The sequence below is a fragment of the Porites lutea genome, chromosome 4 (genome assembly GCF_958299795.1).
Source record: "Porites lutea chromosome 4, jaPorLute2.1, whole genome shotgun sequence".
Lineage (NCBI taxonomy): Eukaryota > Metazoa > Cnidaria > Anthozoa > Scleractinia > Poritidae > Porites > Porites lutea.
The window spans coordinates 36,368,846-36,386,695 of record NC_133204.1 but is presented as its reverse complement, the minus strand read 5'-3'; positions in this window follow the sequence as shown (position 1 = coordinate 36,386,695).

Sequence of the window (17,850 nt, the reverse complement as noted above, 5' to 3'; positions counted from 1 at the left end):
GCGTTACAAGGTGTTACAGGGCGGTCAAGAGGGTTTTAAGGTGTTACAGGGGGTTACAAGGGGTTACAAGGGGTTACAGGGAGTTAGAGGGGGTTACAAAGAGTCACAAGGGTTACAAGGTGTTACGGTAAGTGAAGGGGGTTACAAGTGGTTACATTGGGTTACAAGGGGTAACAGGGGGTTACAAAGGTTTGGAAGGGGTTACAGGGGGTTACAGAGGTTTAAAAGTTGTTACAGGGGTTTACAGGGGGTTACAGAGGGTTACAAGAGGTTACAAGGGTTTACAAGGAGTTGCAAGTGGTGACAGCGAATTACAGGGGGTTACAAGGGGTTACAAGGGGTTACAGGAGCTTACACGTGGTTACAAGGGGTTAGAAGGGGTTACAAGGGATTAGCGGGGGTTACACGGGGTTATAAAGAGTCACTAGGGTTACAAGGTGTTATAGGGAGTAAAGGGGGTTACAAGGGGTTACAGGGGGTTACAAGGTATAACAGGGGGTTACAGGGGGATACAAGGGGTTAAGGGGATTACAAGGAGTTACAAGGGATTACAGAGGGTCACACGGGGTTATAAAGGGTCACAAGGGTTACAAGGTGTTACAGGGGGTAAAGGGGGTTACAAGGGGTTACAGGGGGTTACAAGGTATAACAGGGGGTTACAGGGGGTTACAAGGGGTTACAGGGGGTTACAGAGGGCTACAGGGGGTTACAGGGGGTTATAAGAGGTTAGAAGGGGTTACAGGGGCTTACAAGAGGTTACAAGGGGTTACAGAAGGTTACAATGGGTTACAAGGGTCACTTGGGTTTACAACGGGTTACAAGTGGTGACAGGGAATTACAGTCGGTTAGAAGGGGTTACAGGGGGTTACAGGAGGTTACAAGGGGTTACAGGTTGTTACAGAGCGTTACAAAGAGTTACAAGGCTTACAGGGGGTTACAGGGGGGTACAGGGGGTCACAAGGGGTTACAGGGGGTTACAGAGGGCTACAAGGGGTTACAGGGAATTACAGGGGGTTACAAGAGGCTACAAGGGGTTTTAGGGGTTTACAAGATGTTACAAGGGGTTACAGAAGGTTACCAGGGGTTACAAGGGGTTACAGGGGTTTACAAGGGGTTAGAAGGGGTTACTTGGGTTTACAAGGGGTTACAGGTGGTGACAGGAAATTAGAGGGGGTTACAAGGGGTTAGAGGGGGTTACTGGGGGTTACAGAGGGTTACAAGAGGTTACATGGGGTTACAGAAGGCTACAAGGGGTTACAAGGAGTTACGCGGGTTACAAATTTTTACAAGGGGTTACAGGGGATTACAAGGTGTTACAAGGGCTTACACGAGGTTACAGGGGGTTACAAAGAGTCACAAGGGTCACACGGGGTTACAAGGGGTTACAAGGTGTTACAGGGGAAAAGTGGGTTACAAGGGTTAAAGGGGTTCACAAATGGTGACAGGGGGTTAGAGGGGGTTACAAGGGATAACGGGGTGTTAGAGAGGGTTACAAGGGGTTACATGGGGTTACAGAGGAGTAAACAAGGGTTACAGGGGGTTACAGGGGGTTACAGAGCGTTACAAAGAGTCACAAGGCTTACAAGGTGTTACAAGGGGTAAAAAGGGTTACAAGGGGCTACAGGGGGTTACAGGGGGTTACAAGGGGTAACAGGGGGTTACAGGGGTTTATAAGGGGTTACACGGGGTTACAGAGGCTTACAATGGGTTACAGGGGGTTACAGGAGGTTACAGGAGGTTTCAAGAGGGTACAAGGGGTTACAGGAGGTGACAAGAGGTTACAAGGGGTTACAGAAGGTTACAAGGGGTTACACAGGGGTTACACGAGGTTAAAAGGGGTTGCAAGGGGTTACAGAGGATTAGAAGGGGTTACAAGGGTTTACAGGGGGTTAGAAGGGGTTACAAAAAGTCACAAGGGTTACAAGGGTTACAGGGGATTACAAGGGGTAGTAAGGGATTACAGAGAATTACAAGCGGTTACAAGGGGTCAGAGGGGAATTACAGCGGGTTACAAAGGGTTACAGGGGGTTACAGGGGGTCACAGGGAGTTACAAGAGGTTACAATGGGTTAGAGAAGGTAACAAGGGGTTAGAAGAGGTTACACGGGGTTACACGGGGTTACAGGGAATTACAAGGGTTACAAGGGATTACAAGGGGTTAGAGGGGGTTACAAAGAGTCACAAGGGTTACCTTGTGTTACATGGAGTAAAGGGGGTTTCAAGGGGTTACAAGGGGTTACAAGGGGTAACAGAGGGTAACAGTGGGTTAGAAAGGGTTGCAAGGGCTTACAGGGAGTTAGAGAGGGTTACAAGGGGTTACACGGGGTTACAGGGGGTTAAAAGAGGTTACAAGAGGTTACAGTGGTTTTCAAGAGGTTAAATAGGGTTACAGAAGATTACAAGGGGTTACAAGGGGTTACACGGGGTTACAGGGGATTACAAGGGGTTACAAGGGATTGCAGGGGGCTACAAAGAGTCACAAGGGTTACAAGGTGTTACAGGGGGTAAAGTTGTTACAATGGGTTACGGGGGTTACAAAGGGTTACAAAAGGGTACAAGGGATTACAGGAGGTTACAAGAGGTTACAAGGGGTTACAGATGGTTACAAGGGGTTACACAGGGGTTACACGGGGTTACAATGGGTTGCTAGGGGTTACAGGGGATTAGAAGTAGTTAGAAGGGTTTACAGGGGGTTACAAGGGGTTACAAAGAGTCACAAGGGTTACAAGATGTTACAGGGGGTAAAAGGGGTTACAAGGGGTGACAGGGGGTTACAAGGGGTAACAGGGGGTTTTAAGGGGTTACAAGGAGTTACAGAGGGTTACAAGGGGTTACAGGGGGTTACAGAGGGTTACAAGGGGTTACATGGGTTTACAAGGGGTTACAGAGTGTTTCATGGGGTTACAAGGTGTTAAAAGCGGTTACAGGGGATTAGAAGGGGTTAATGGGGGTTACAGGAGGTTACAAGCGGTTACGGGTTGTTACAGGGCGCTTCAACTGGTTACAAGGGGTTGCATAGAGTAACAAGGGGTTAGAAGGGGTTACGAGGGGTTACAGAGGGTTACAACTGGTTTCAGGGGGTTACAAGAGGTCACAAGGGGTTTTATTGGCTTACAGGAGGTTACAAGGGGTTACAGAAGGTTACAATGGGTTACAAGGGTTACTTGGGTTTACAACGGGTTACAAGTGGTGACGGGGAATTACAGTCTTTTAGAAGGGGTTACAGGGGGTTACAGGGGGTTATAAGGGGTTAAAGAGGGTTGCACAGCGTTACAAAGAGTCACAAGGCTTACAAGGTGTTACAAGGGGTAAAAAGGGTTACAACGGGCTACAGGGGGTTACAGGGGGTTACAAGGGGTAACAGGGGGTTTCATGGGGTTAGAAGGGACTACAGGGGGTTACAAAGGCTTACAACGTGCTACAGGGGGTTACAGGGGGTTACGAGAGGTTACAAGGGGTTACAGGAGGTTACAAGGGGTTACAGAAGGTTACAAGGGGTTACACAGGGGTTACCCGGGGTTACAAGGGGTGGCAAGGGGTTAGAGGGGATTAGAAGGGGTTACAAGGGTTGACAGGGGGTTACAAGGGGTTACAAAGAGTCACAAGGGTTACAAGATGTTACAGGGGGTAAAAGGGGTTACAAGGGGTGACACGGGGTTACAAGGGGTAACAGGGGGTTTCAAGGGGTTACAAGGGGTTACAGATGGTTGCAAGGGGTTGCAGGGGGTTATAGAGGGATACAAGGGGTTACAGGGGGCTACTAGAGGTAATAACTGGTTACAGGGGTTTACAAGGGGTTACAGGCTGTTTCATGGGGTTACAAGGTGTTAAAAGTGGTTACCGAGGATTAGAAGGGGTTAAAGGGGGTTACAGGAGGTTACAAGCAGTTATGGGGTGTTGCAGGGGGCTTGAACAGGTTACAAGGGGTTACAGGGGGTAACAAGGGGTTAGAAAGGGTTACGAGGGGTTACAGAGGGTTACAAGGGGTTACAGGGGGTTACAGAGGGTTACAAAGAGTCTCTTGGTTTGCAAGGAGTTACAGGAGGTTACTGAGGGTTACAAGGGGTTACAGGGGATTACAAGAGGTTACAAGGGGTTACAGGGGCTTACAAGAGGTTACAAGAAATTACAGAAGGTTACAAGGGGTTACAATGGTTACTTGGGTTTACAACGGGTTACAAGTGGTGACAGTGAATTACAGTCCGTTAGAAGGGGTTACACGGGGTTACAAGGGTTGGCAAGGGGTTACAGGGGATTAGAAGGGGTTACAAGGGTTTAAAGGGGGTTAGAAAAGGTTACAAAGAGTCACAAGAGTTACAAGATGTTACAGGGGGTAAAAGGGGTTACAAGGGTGACACGGGGTTACAAGGGGTAACAGGGGGTTTCAAAAGGTTACAAGGGGTTACAGATGGTTACAAGGGGTAACAGGGGGTTACAGAGGGTTACAAGGGGTTACAGGGGGCAACTAGAGGTTACAAGGAGTTACAGGGGTTAACAAGGGGTTACAGGGGGTTTCATGGGGTTACAAGGTGTTAAAAGGGGTTACAGGGGATTAGTAGAGGTTAAAGGGGGCTACTAGAGGTTACAAGGGGTTACAGGGGTTAACAAGGGGTTACAGGTGGTTTCATGGGGTTACAAGGTGTTAAAGGGGGTTACAGGAGGTTACAAGCGGTTACGGGGTGTTACAGGTGGCTACAACAGGTTACAAGGGGTTACAGGGGGTAACAAGGGGTTAGAAAGGGTTGCGAGGGTTACAGAGGGTTACAAGGGGTTACAGGGGGTTACAGAGGGTTACAAAGAGTCTCTTGGGTTACAAGGAGTTACAGGGGGTTACAGGGGGTTACAAGGGGTTACAGGGGCTTACAAGCGGTTACAAGAAGTTACAGAAGGTTACAAGGGGTTACAAGGGTTACTTGGGTTTACAACGGGTTACAAGTGGTGACAGGGAATTACAGGCGGTTAGAGGGGGTTACAGAGGGTTACAGGGGGTTACAGAGGGTTACAAGAGGTTACGTGGGGTTACAGAAGGTTACAGGGGGTTACGAGGAGGTACACGGGTTAAAAATGGTTACAAGGGGTTACGAGAGATTACAAGAAGTTACAAGGGAATACAGGGAGTAACCAGGGTTTACAAGGAGTCACAGGGGTTACAGGGGGTTACAAGGGGTTACAAGGTGATACAGGGGGTAAAGGGGGTTACAAGGGGTTACAGGGGTTGACAAATGTTAACAGGGGGTTACAGGGAGTTACAAGGGATAACAGGGGGTTACAGAGGATTACAAGGGGTTACAGTGGGTTACATAGGGTTACAAGGGGTTACAGGGGGTTATAGGGGGTTACAGGGGGTTACAAGGGGTTACAAACGGATACAGTTTTTTACAATGGGTTACAGGGGGTTACAAGGGATTACAGGCGGTTACAGGGGTTTACAGGGGGTTAGAAGGAGTTACAAGAAGTTACAAGGGGTTACAGTTTTTTACAAGGGGTTAAAGGGCGTTACTAGCGGTTACAAGGGGTTACAGAGGGTTACAGAAGGATACAAAGGGTCCGAAGGGTTACAGAAAGTTATAAGCAGTTACGAGAAATTACATAGGGTTACAAGGGGTTAGAGGGGATTAGAATGGGTTAAAAAGGGTTACAGGAGGTTACAAGCGGTTACGGGGGGCTACAGGGGGCTACAACAGGTTACAAGAGGTTACAGGGGTTTAAAAGGGGTTAGAGGGGGTTATAAGGGGTTACAGGGGGTTATAAGGGGTTAGATGGGGTTACATTGGGTTAAAGTGGGTTAAGAGAGGTTACAAGTTGTTACAGGGGGTTATAGGGTTTACAAGGGGTTACAGGGGGTTAAAACGGATTACAGGGGGTTACGAGGGGTGACAGGGGGTCACAAGGGGTTACAAGGGGTTACAGGGGATTACAAGGAGTTACAAGGGGTTACAGGGGTTTACAAGGACTAACAAGTGGTGACAGGGAATTATAGGGGGTTAAAAGGGGTTACAGGGGGTTACAACAGGTTACAAGAGGTTAGAGAAAGTTACAAGGGTTTAGAAGAGGTTACACGGGGTTACCATTGGTAACAAGGGGTTACAGTTAATTACAAGGGGTTACAAGGGATTACAGGGAGTTAGAAGGGGTTACAAAGAGTCACAAGGGTTACAAGGTGTTACAGGGGGTAAAGAGGGTTACAAATGTTTTACAGGGGGTTAGAAGGGGTAACAGGGGGTTACAAAAGGTTACAGGGGGCTACAGAGGGATACAAGGGGTTACAGGGGGTTACAGGGGGCTAAAAGAGGTCACAAGGGGTTACAGGGGGTTACAAGAAGTTACAAGAGGTTACAGAACGTTAGAAAGGGTTGCAAGGGGTTACAGGGGATTACAGGGGGTTACAATGAGTCACAAGGGTTACACGGTGTTACAGGGGGTAAAGGGGTTACAGGGGGTTACAGGGGGTTACAAGGGGTAACGGGAAGTTACAGATGGTTACAAGGGATAAAAGGGGGTTACATGGGGTTACGAGAGGTTACAAGGGGTTAGAAGAGGTTGCAAGGAGTTACACGGGATTACAAGAGGTTACAAGGGGTTACAGGGGTTTACAAGGAGTTACAAGTTGTGACAGGGAATTACAGGGGGTTACAATTGGTTACAGGGGGTTACAGGGACTTACACGGAGTTACAAGGGGTAACAAGGGGTTAAGAGAGATTACAAGGGGTTCTATGGGATTACAGCTGGTTAGAGGGGGTTTCGAAGTTTTACAGGAGCTTAAAGAGGGTTACAAGGGTTTACAGGGGGTCGCAAGGGGTTACAGGGGGTAACAAGGAGTTACAGGGGGTTACAGGGAGTTACAACAGGTTTCAAGGGGTTACATGAAGTTAGAATTGGTAACCGGGGGTTACAGTGGAGGCAAAAGGGATTGCAGGGGTTAAAGGGGGGTACAAGGTTTACAGACGGTTACAGGGGGTTTCAGGGGGTTCCAAGGGGTTACAAGGGGTTACAGGGGGTTAGAGGGGATTTTAAGTGTTTACAAGGGGTTAGAAGGGGTTACCGGGCGTTACAAGGGTGTAACAGGGGGTTACAGGGGGTTACAGGGGGTTACAAGAGGTTACAAGGGGTTAGAGAAGGTTACAAGTGGTTACAAGAGGATACACGGGGTTACAAGGGGTTACAGGGAATTACAAGGGTTACAAGGGATTACAGGGGGTTAGAGGGGGTTACAAAGAGTCACAAGGGTTACAAGGTGTTACATAGGGTAAAGGGGGTTACGAGGGGTTTACAAGGGGTTACAAGGGGTAACAGAGGGCTACAGGGGGTTACAGGGGGTTACAGAGGGGTGTCGGGGGGTTACAGATGGTTACAAGGGATAACTGGGGCTTACAAAGGGGTTACTACGGGTTACAAAGGGTTACAGGTGGTTAGAGGGGTTTACAAAGAGTCACTAGGGTTACAAGGTGTTACAGGGGGTAAAGGGGGTTACAAGGGGTTACAGGGGGTTACAAGAAGTAACAGGGGGTTTCAGGGGGTTTCAAGGGGTAACAGTAGGATAGAGATTGTTACAAGGGGTTACCGGGGGGTTACAAGAGGTTGCAAGGGGTTACAGGGGGTTACAAGAGGTTACAAGGGGTTACAGAAGGTTACAAGGGATTACAAGGGGTTACACGGGCTTATAAGGGGTTGCAATGGGTTACAGGGGATTACAAGGGGTTACAAGAGATTACAGGGGGTTACAGGGGTTTACAAAGAGTCACTAGGGTTACAAGGTGTTACAAGTGGTTAAGGGGGTTAGAAAAGGTAACACGGGGTTACAATGGGTTATACGGGGTTACAGGGGATTACAAGTGGAAACAAGGGGTTACAGAGATTTTGAAGGGGTTACAAGTGGTGGCAGGGAATTACAGGGGGTTACAAGGGGTAACAGGGGGTTACAAGGGGTTACAGGTTTTTACAGCGGGTTACAAGGGGCTACATGGGGTTACAGGGGATTACAAGGGGTTACAGGGGGTTACAAGGGGGAACGGTTGGTTAGAAGGGGTTACAGGGGGTTACAGAGGATTACAAGGGGTTGCACGGGGTTACAAGAGGTTCCAGGGGGTACAGGGGTTTATACCTGACTTCAAATCACTTTCACACGATACTTTAATATCTCTTCTTATGAATTCCTCTGATTATTTAATTAACTGTCAATTAGTTTCTTTTATCTCGCAATGCTTTGAATTAAGAACCAAATTAATATCAATGAATGAATGAATGAATGGGAACTGTAACGTTTTGTAATGTTTTGCACGTACTAATTAGTTGAATTAGTACTTAAATTTAGACTAATAGCTTTTGCAATACTGTAATTCCTTTATGGTCATGCAAATAAAGCTTTTGGTGTTGTTGTTGTTGTTACAAGGGGTTACAAGTGGTGACAGGAAATTACAGGGGTTTAGAAGAGGTTACAAGATGTTACAGGGGTTTAAAAGGGGTTACAAGGGGTGACAGGGAATTACAGGAAGTTACAAGGGGTTAAAGGGGATTACAAGAGGTTAGGGGTTACAGGGGGTTATTAAGAGTCACAAGGGTTACAGGAGGTTACAAGGGGTTACATGGTGGTACAGGGAGTAAAGGGGGTTAAAAGGGGTGACAGTGCGTTGCAAGGGGTAACAGGAGGTTACAGGGGGTTACAAGGGATAACAGGGGGTTACAGTGGGCTACAAGGGGTTACAGGGGGTTACAGAGGGTTACAAGGGGTTTCAGGGGGTTACAGTGGGTTACAGGGGACTACTAGAGGTTACAAGGGGTTACATGGGTTTAAAAGGGGTTACAGGGGGTTAAAAGGGGTTATAGGGGGTTATAGGGGGTTACAGGGGGTTACAAGGGCTTACAAACGGATACAGTTTTTTACAATGGTTTACAGGGGGTTACAAGGGATTACAGGCGGTTACAGGGGTTTACAGGGGGTTAGAAGGAGTTACAAGAAGTTACAAGGGGTTACAGTTTTTTACAAGGGGTTAAAGGGCGTTACTAGCGGTTACAAGGGGTTACAGAGGGTTACAGAAGGATACAAAGGGTCCGAAGGGTTACAGAAAGTTATAAGCAGTTACGAGAAATTACATAGGGTTACAAGGGGTTAGAGGGGATTAGAAGGGGTTAAAAGGGGTTACAGGAGGTTACAAGCGGTTACGGGGGGTTACAGTGGGCTACAACAGGTTACAAGAGGTTACAGGGGGTTAAAAGGGGTTAGAGGGGGTTATAAGGGGTTACAGGGGGTTATAAGGGGTTACAGGGGGTTACAGGGGGTTAAAGTGGGTTAAAAGAGATTACAAGTTGTTACAGGAGGTTACAGGGGCTTACAAGGGGTTACAGGGGGTTAAAACGGATTACAGGGGGTTACGAGGGGTGACAGGGTGTTACAAGGGGTTACAAGGGGTTACAGGGGATTACAAGGAGTTACTAGTGGTGACAGGGAATTATAGGGGGTTACAAGGGGTTACAGGGGTTTAGAAGAGGTTACAAAGGGTTAGAGAAAGTTACAAGGGTTTAGAAGAGGTTACACGGGGTTAAAGGGGTAACAAGGGGTAACAAGTGGTTACAGTTAATTACAAGGGGTTACTAGGGATTACAGGGAGTTAGAAGGGGTTACAAAGAGTCACAAGGGTTACAAGGTGTTACAGGGGGTAAAAGGGGTTACAAATGTTTTACAGGGGGTTACAAGGGGTAACAGGGGGTTACAAGGAGTTACAGGGGGTACAGGGGGATACAAGGGGTTACAGGGGGTTACAAGAGGTCATAAGGGGTTATAGGGGCTTACAAGAGGTTACAAGGGGTTACAGAAGGTTACAATGGGTTACAAGGGTTACTTGGGTTTACAACGGGTTACAAGTGGTGACAGGGAATTACAGTCGGCTAGAAGGGGTTACAGGGGGTTACAGAGGGTTACAAAGAGTCTCTTGGGTTACAAGGAGTTACAGGGGGTTACAGAAGGTTACAAGGGGTTACAGGGGCTTACAAGCGGTTACAAGAAGTTACAGAAGGTTACAAGGGGTTACAAGGGTTACTTGGGTTTACAACGGGTTACAAGTGGTGACAGGGAATTACAGGCGGTTAGAAGAGGTTACAGGGGGTTACAGGGGGTTACAGAGGGCTACAGGAGGTTACATGGGGTTACAGAAGGTTACAGGGGGTTACGAGAAGTTACACGGGTTACAAATGGTTACAAGGAGCTATGAGAGATTACAAGGAGTTACAAGGGAATACAGGGAGTAACCAGGGTTTACAAAGAGTCACAAGGGTTACAGGGGGTTACAAGGGGTTACAAGGTGATACAGGGGGTAAAGGGGGTTACAAGGGGTTACAGGGGTTGACAAATGTAACAGGGGGTTACAGGGGGTTACAAGGGATAACAGGGGGTTACAGAGGATTACAAGGGGTTACAGGGGGTTACATAGGGTTACAAGGGGTTACAGGGGGTTATAGGGGGTTACAGGGGGTTACAAGGGGTTACAAACGGATACAGTTTTTTACAATGGGTTACAGGGGGTTACAAGGGATTACAGGCGGTTACAGGGGTTTACAGGGGGTTAGAAGGAGTTAAAAGAAGTTACAAGGGGTTACAGTTTTTTACAAGGGGTTAAAGGGCGTTACTAGGGGTTACAAGGGGTTACAGAGGGTTACAGAAGGATACAAAGGGTCCGAATTGTTACAGAAAGTTAGAAGCAGTTACGAGAAATTACATAGGGTTACAAGGGGTTAGAGGGGATTAGAAGGGGTTAAAAGGGGTTACAGGAGGTTACAAGCGGTTACGGGGGGTTACAGTGGGCTACAACAGGTTACAAGAGGTTACAGGGGGTTAAAAGGGGTTAGAGGGGGTTATAAGGGGTTACAGGGGGTTATAAGGGGTTACAGGGGGTTACAGGGGGTTAAAGTGGGTTAAAAGAGGTTACAAGTTGTTACAGGGGGTTACAGGGGTTTACAAGGAGTTACAGGGGGTTAAAACGGATTACAGGGGGTTACGAGGGGTGACAGGGGGTTACAAGGGGTTACAAGGGGTTACAGGGGATTACAAGGAGTTACAAGTGGTGACAGGGAATTATAGGGGGTTACAAGGGGTTACAGGGGGTTACAGGGGTTTACAAGAGGTTACAAGGGGTTAGAGAAAGTTACAAGGGTTTAGAAGAGGTTACACGGGGTTACAAGGGGTAACAAGGGGTAACAAGGGGTTACAGTTAATTACAAGGGGTTACAAGGGATTACAGGGAGTTAGAAGGGGTTACAAAGAGTCACAAGGGTTACAAGGTGTTACAGGGGGTAAAGGGGGGTACAAATGTTTTACAGGGGGTTACAAGGGGTAACAGGGGGTTACAAGGGGTTACAGGGGGTACAGGGGGATACAAGGGGTTACAGGGGGTTACAGGGGGCTAAAAGAGGTCACAAGGGGTTACAGTGGGTTACAAGAAGTTACAAGGGGTTACAGAACGTTAAAAAGGGTTGCAAGGGATTACAGGGGATTAAAAAGGGTTACAAAGAGTCACAAGGGTTAAACGGTGTTAGAGGGGGTAAAGGGGTTACAAGGGGTTACAGGGGGTTACAAGAGTTAACGGGAAGTTACAGATGGTTAGAAGGGATAAAGGAAGGTTACAGAGAATTACAAGGGGTTACAAGGGGTTACATGGGGTTACAAGGCGTAACAGGGGGTTACAAGAGGTTACAAGGGGTTAGAGAAGGTTACAAGGGGTTACAAGAGGATACACGGGGTTACAAGGGGTTACAGGGAATTACAAGGGTTACAAGGGATTACAGCGGGTTAGAGCGGGTTACAAAGAGTCACAAGGGTTATAAGGTGTTACATCGGGTAAAGGGGGTTACAAGGGGTTTACAAGGGGTTACAAGGGGTAACAGAGGGTTACAGGGGGTTACAGGGGGTTACAGGGGGTTACAGAGGGTTACAAGGGATTACAGGGTGTTACAGCGGGTTACAGTGGTTTACAAGAGGTTACAAGGGGTAACAGGGGGTTACAAGGGGTTACACGGGGTTACAAGGGGTTGCAAGGGGTTACAGGGGATTACAAGGGGTTACAAGGGATTACAGGGGGTTACAAAGAGACACTATTGTTACTAGGTGTTACAGGAAATAAAGGGGGTTAGAAGGGGTTACGGGGGGTTACAAGGGGTAACAGGGGGTTACAAGGGGTTACAGGGGGTTAGAGAGGGTTACCAAGAGTCACAAGGGTTACAAGGTGTTAGAAGTGGTAAAAAAGTTACAAGGGGTTACAGGGGGTTACAGAGGCTTACAAGGGGCTACAAGGGGTTACAAGGGGTTACGGGGAGTTACAGAGTGTTACAAGTGGTTACAAGGGATAACAGGGGATTTCAAGGGGTTACAAGGGGTTACAAGGGGTTTACAAGGGGTTACAAGTGGTGATAGGGAATTACAGGGGGTTACAAGGGGTTAGAAAGGGTTACAGGGGGTTACAGGGGGTTACAAGAGGTTACAAGGGGTTAGAGAAGGTTACAAGGGGTTACAAGGGGCTACACGGGGTTACAAGGGGTTGCAGGGGATTACAAGGGGTTACATGGGGTTACACGGGGTTACAAGCCGTTACAAGGGGTTACAGGGGGTTACAGGAAATTTCAAGTGTTTACAAGGGGTTAGAAGGGATTACAAGGCGTTACTAGTGGGTAAAGTTGTTACAATGGGTAACGGGGGGTTACAAGGGGTAACAGGGGGTTACAGGGGGTTACAAGGGGTTACAGGGGGTTACAAAGCGTTACAAAGAGTCACAAGGCTTACAAGGTGTTACAAGGGGTAAAAAGGGTTACAAGGTGCTACAGGTTGTTACAGGGGGTTACGAGGGGTAACAGGGGATTACAGGGGTTTACAAGGGGTTACCGGGGGTTACAGAGGCTTACAATGGGTTACAGGGGGTTTGAAAAGGGTACAAGGGGTTACAAGAGGTTACAAGAGGTTACAAGGGGTTACAGAAGGTTACAAGGGGTTACACAGGGGTTACACGAGGTTAAAAGGGGTTGCAAGGGGTTACAGAGGATTAGAAGGGGTTACAAGGGGTTACAGGGGTTTACAAGGGGTTACAGGGGGTTTCATGGGGTTAGAAATTGTTAAAAAGGGTTAAAGGGGATTAGAAGGGGTTAATGGGGGTTACGGGAGGTTACAAGGGGTTACAAAGGGTTACAAGAGTTTACAAGGGGTTACAGAAGGTTACAAGGGGATACAAGGGGTTACAGGGAATTACAGGGGGTTGTATGGGTTCCAAGGGGTTACAAGGGGTTACGGGGGGTAACAGGGGATTACAAGGTGTAGTAAGGGATTACAGAGAATTACAAGGGGTTACAAGGGGTGAGAGGGGAATTACAGCGGGTTACAAAGGGTTGCAGGGTGTTACAAGGGGTTACAGGGGGTTGCAGGGGGTTACAAGAGGTTACAATGGGTTAGAGAAGGTAACAAGGGGCTAGAAGAGGATACACGGGGTTACAAGGGGTTACAGGGAATTACAAGGGTTACAAGGGATTAAAGTGGGTTAGAGGGGGTTACAAAGAGTCACAACGGTTACCTTGTGTTACATGGGGTAAAGGGGGTTACAAGGGGTTACGAGGGGTTACAAGGTGTTAAAAGGGGTTACAGGGGATTAGATGGGGTTAATGGGGGTTACAGGAGGTTACAAGCGGTTACGGGTTGTTACATGGCGCTACAACTGATTACAAGGGGTTGCAGGGGGTAACAAGGGGTTAGAAGGGGTTACGAGGGGTTACAGAGGGTTACAAGGGGTAAAAAGGGTTACAAGGTGCTACAGGTTGTTACAGGGGGTTACAAGGGGTAACAGGGGGTTACAGGGGTTTACAAGGGGTTACCGGGGGTTACAGAGGCTTACAATGGGTTACAGGGGGTTTCAAGAGGGTACAAGGGGTTACAAGAGGTTACAAGAGGTTACAAGGGGTTACAGAAGGTTACAAGGGGTTACACAGGGGTTACACGAGGTTAAAAGGGGTTGCAAGGGGTTACAGAGGATTAGAAGGGGTTACAAGGGTTTACAGGGGGTTAGAAGGGGTTCCAAAGAGTCACAAGGGTTACAAGATGTTACAGGGGGGTAAAAGGGGTTACATAGGTTGACAGGGGGTTAGAAGGGGTAACGGGGGGTTTCAAGGGGTTACAGGGGGTTACAGAGGGCTACAAGGGGTTACATGGGGTTAGAGAGGGTTACAAGGGGTTACAGGGGGTGACTAGAGGTTACAAGGGGTTACAGGGGTTTACAAGGGGTTACAGGGGGTTTCATTGGGTTAGAAGTTGTTAAAAGGGGTTAAAGGGGATTAGAAGGGGTTAAAGGGGGTTACAGGAGGTTACAAGGGGTTACAAAGGGTTACAGAAGGATACAAAGGGTCCGAAGGGTTACAGAAAGTTAGAAGCAGTTACGAGAAATTACATAGGGTTACAAGGGGGTTAGAGGGGATTAGAAGGGGTTAAAAGGGGTTGCAGGAGGTTACAAGCGGTTACGGGGGGTTACAGTGGGCTACGACAGGTTACAAGAGGTTACAGGGAGTTAAAAGGGGTTAGAGGGGGTTATAAGGGGTTACAGGGGGTTATAAGGGGTTACAGGGGGTTAAAGTGGGTTAAAAGAGGTTACAAGTTGTTACAGGGGGTTACAGGGGGTTACAGGGGTTTACAAGGGGTTACAGGGGGTTAAAACGGATTACAGGGGGTTAGGAGGGATGACAGGGGTTTACAAGGGGTTACAAGGGGTTACAGGAGATTACAAGGAGTTACAAGTGGTGACAGAGAATTATAGGGGGTCACAAGGGGTTACAGGGGGTTACAAGAGGTTACAAGGGGTTAGAGAAAGTTACAAGGGTTTAGAAGAGGTTACACGGGGTTACAAGGGGTAACAAGGGGTAACAAGGGGTTACAGTTAATTACAAGGGGTTACAAGGGATTACAGGGAGTTAGAAGGGGTTACAAAGAGTCACAAGGGTTACAAGGTGTTACAGGGGGGAAAGGGGGTTACAAATGTTTTACAGGGGGTTACAAGGGGTAACAGGGGGTTACAAGGGGTTACAGGGGGTACAGGAATATACAAGGGGTTACAGGGGGTTACAAGAGGTCATAAGGGGTTATAGGGGCTTACAAGAGGTTACAAGGGGTTACAGAAGGTTACAATGGGTTACCAGGGTTACTTGGGTTTACAACGGATTACAAGTGGTGACAGGGAATTACAGTCGGTTAGAAGGGGTTACAGGGGGGTTACAGAGGGTTACAAAGAGTCTCTTGGGTTACAAGGAGTTACAGGGGGTTACAGAAGGTTACAAGGGGTTACAGGGGCTTACAAGCGGTTACAAGAAGTTACAGAAGGTTACAAGGGGTTACAAGGGTTACTTGGGTTTACAACGGGTTACAAGTGGTGACAGGGAATTACAGGCGGTTAGAAGAGGTTACAGGGGGTTACAGAGGGTTACAAGAGGTTACATGGGGTTACAGAAGGTTACAGGGGGTTACGAGAAGTTACACGGGTTACAAATGGTTACAAGGAGCTACGAGAGATTACAAGGAGTTACAAGGGAATACAGGGAGTAACCAGGGTTTACAAAGAGTCACAAGGGTTACAGGGGGTTACAAGGGTTTACAAGGTGATACAGGGGGTAAAGGGGGTTACAAGGGGTTACAGGGGTTGACAAATGTAACAGGGGGTTACAGGGGGTTACAAGGGATAACAGGGGGTTACAGAGGGTTACAGGGGGTTACAGGGGGTTACAGAGGGTTACAAGGGGTTACAGGGGGTTATAGGGGGTTACAGGGGGTTACAAGGGGTTACAAACGGATACAGTTTTTTACAATGGGTTACAGGGGTTTACAAGGGATTACAGGCGGTTACAGGGGTTTACAGGGGGTTAGAAGGAGTTAAAAGAAGTTACAAGGGGTTACAGTTTTTTACAAGGGGTTAAAGGGCGTTACTAGGGGTTACAAGGGGTTACAGAGGGTTACAGAAGGATACAAGGGGTCCGAATTGTTACAGAAAGTTAGAAGCAGTTACGAGAAATTACATAGGGTTACAAGGGGTTAGAGGGGATTAGAAGGGGTTAAAAGGGGTTACAGGAGGTTACAAGCGGTTACGGGGGGTTACAGTGGGCTACAACAGGTTACAAGAGGTTACAGGGGGTTAAAAGGGGTTAGAGGGGGTTATAAGGGGTTACAGGGGGTTATAAGGGGTTACAGGGGGTTACAGGGGGTTAAAGTGGGTTAAAAGAGGTTACAAGTTGTTACAGGGGGTTACAGGGGTTTACAAGGGGTTACAGGGGGTTAAAACGGATTACAGGGGGTTACGAGGGGTGACAGGGGGTTACAAGGGGTTAGAAGGGGTTACAGGGGATTACAAGGAGTTACAAGTGGTGACAGGGAATTATAGGGGGTTACAAGAGGTTACAGGGGGTTACAGGGGTTTACAAGAGGTTACAGGGGGTTAGAGAAAGTTACAAGGGTTTAGAAGAGGTTACACGGGGTTACAAGGGGTAACAAGGGGTAACAAGGGGTTACAGTTAATTACAAGGGGTTACAAGGGATTACAGGGAGTTAGAAGGGGTTACAAAGAGTCACAAGGGTTACAAGGTGTTACAGGGGGTAAAGGGGGTTACAAATGTTTTACAGGGGGTTACAAGGGGTAACAGGGGGTTACAAGGGGTTACAGGGGGTACAGGGGGATACAAGGGGTTACAGGGGGTTACAGGGGGCTAATAGAGGTCACAAGGGGTTACAGGGGGTTACAAGAAGTTACAAGGGGTTACAGAACGTTAAAAAGGGTTGCAAGGGGTTACAGGGGATTACAGGGGGTTACAAAGAGTCACAAGGGTTACACGGTGTTAGAGGGGGTAAAGGGGTTACAAGGGGTTACAGGGGGTTACAAGAGTTAACGGGAAGTTTCAGATGGTTAGAAGGGATAAAAGAAGGTTACAGAGAATTACAAGGGGTTACAAGGGGTTACAGGGGGTTACAAGGCGTAACAGGGGGTTACAGGGGGTTACAAGAGGTTACAAGGGGTTAGAGACGGTTACAAGGGGTTACATGAGGATACACGGGGTTACAAGGGGTTACAGGGAATTACAAGGGTTACAAGGGATTACAGCGGGTTAGAGGGGATTACAAAGAGTCACAAGGGTTACAAGGTGTTACATGGGGTAAAGGGGGTTACAAGGGGTTTACAAGGGGTTACAAGGGGTAACAGAGGGTTACAGGGGGTTACAGGGGGTTACAGAGGGTTACAAGGGGTTACAGGGTGTTACAGCGGGTTACAGTGGGTTACAAGTGGTTACAAGGGGTAACAGGGGGTTACAAGGGGTTACAAGGGGTTACACGGGGTTACAAGGGGTTGCAAGGGGTTACAGGGGATTACAAGGGGTTACAAGGGATTACAGGGGGTTACAAAGAGACACTATTGTTACAAGGTGTTACAGGAGATAAAGGGGGTTAGAAGGGGTTACGGGGGGTTACAAGGGGTAACCGGGGGTTACAAGGGGTTACAGGGGGTTAGAGAGGGTTACCAAGAGTCACAAGGGTTACAAGGTGTTAGAAGTGGTAAAAAAGTTACAAGCGGTTACAGGGGGTTACAGAGGCTTACAAGGGGCTACAGGGGGTTACAGGGGGTTACAAGAGGTTACAAGGGGTTGCAGGGGGTTACAAGAGGTTATAAGGGGTTACAGAAGGTTACCAGGGGTTGCAGGGGGTTACAGGGGATTACACGGGGTTTCATGGGATTATAGGGGGTTAGAAGGGGTTACAAAGAGTTACAAGGGTTACAAGGTGTTACAGGGGGTAAAGTGGGTTACAAGGGGTTACAAGGGGTAAAGGGGGTTACAAGGGGTTACAGGTGGTTACAA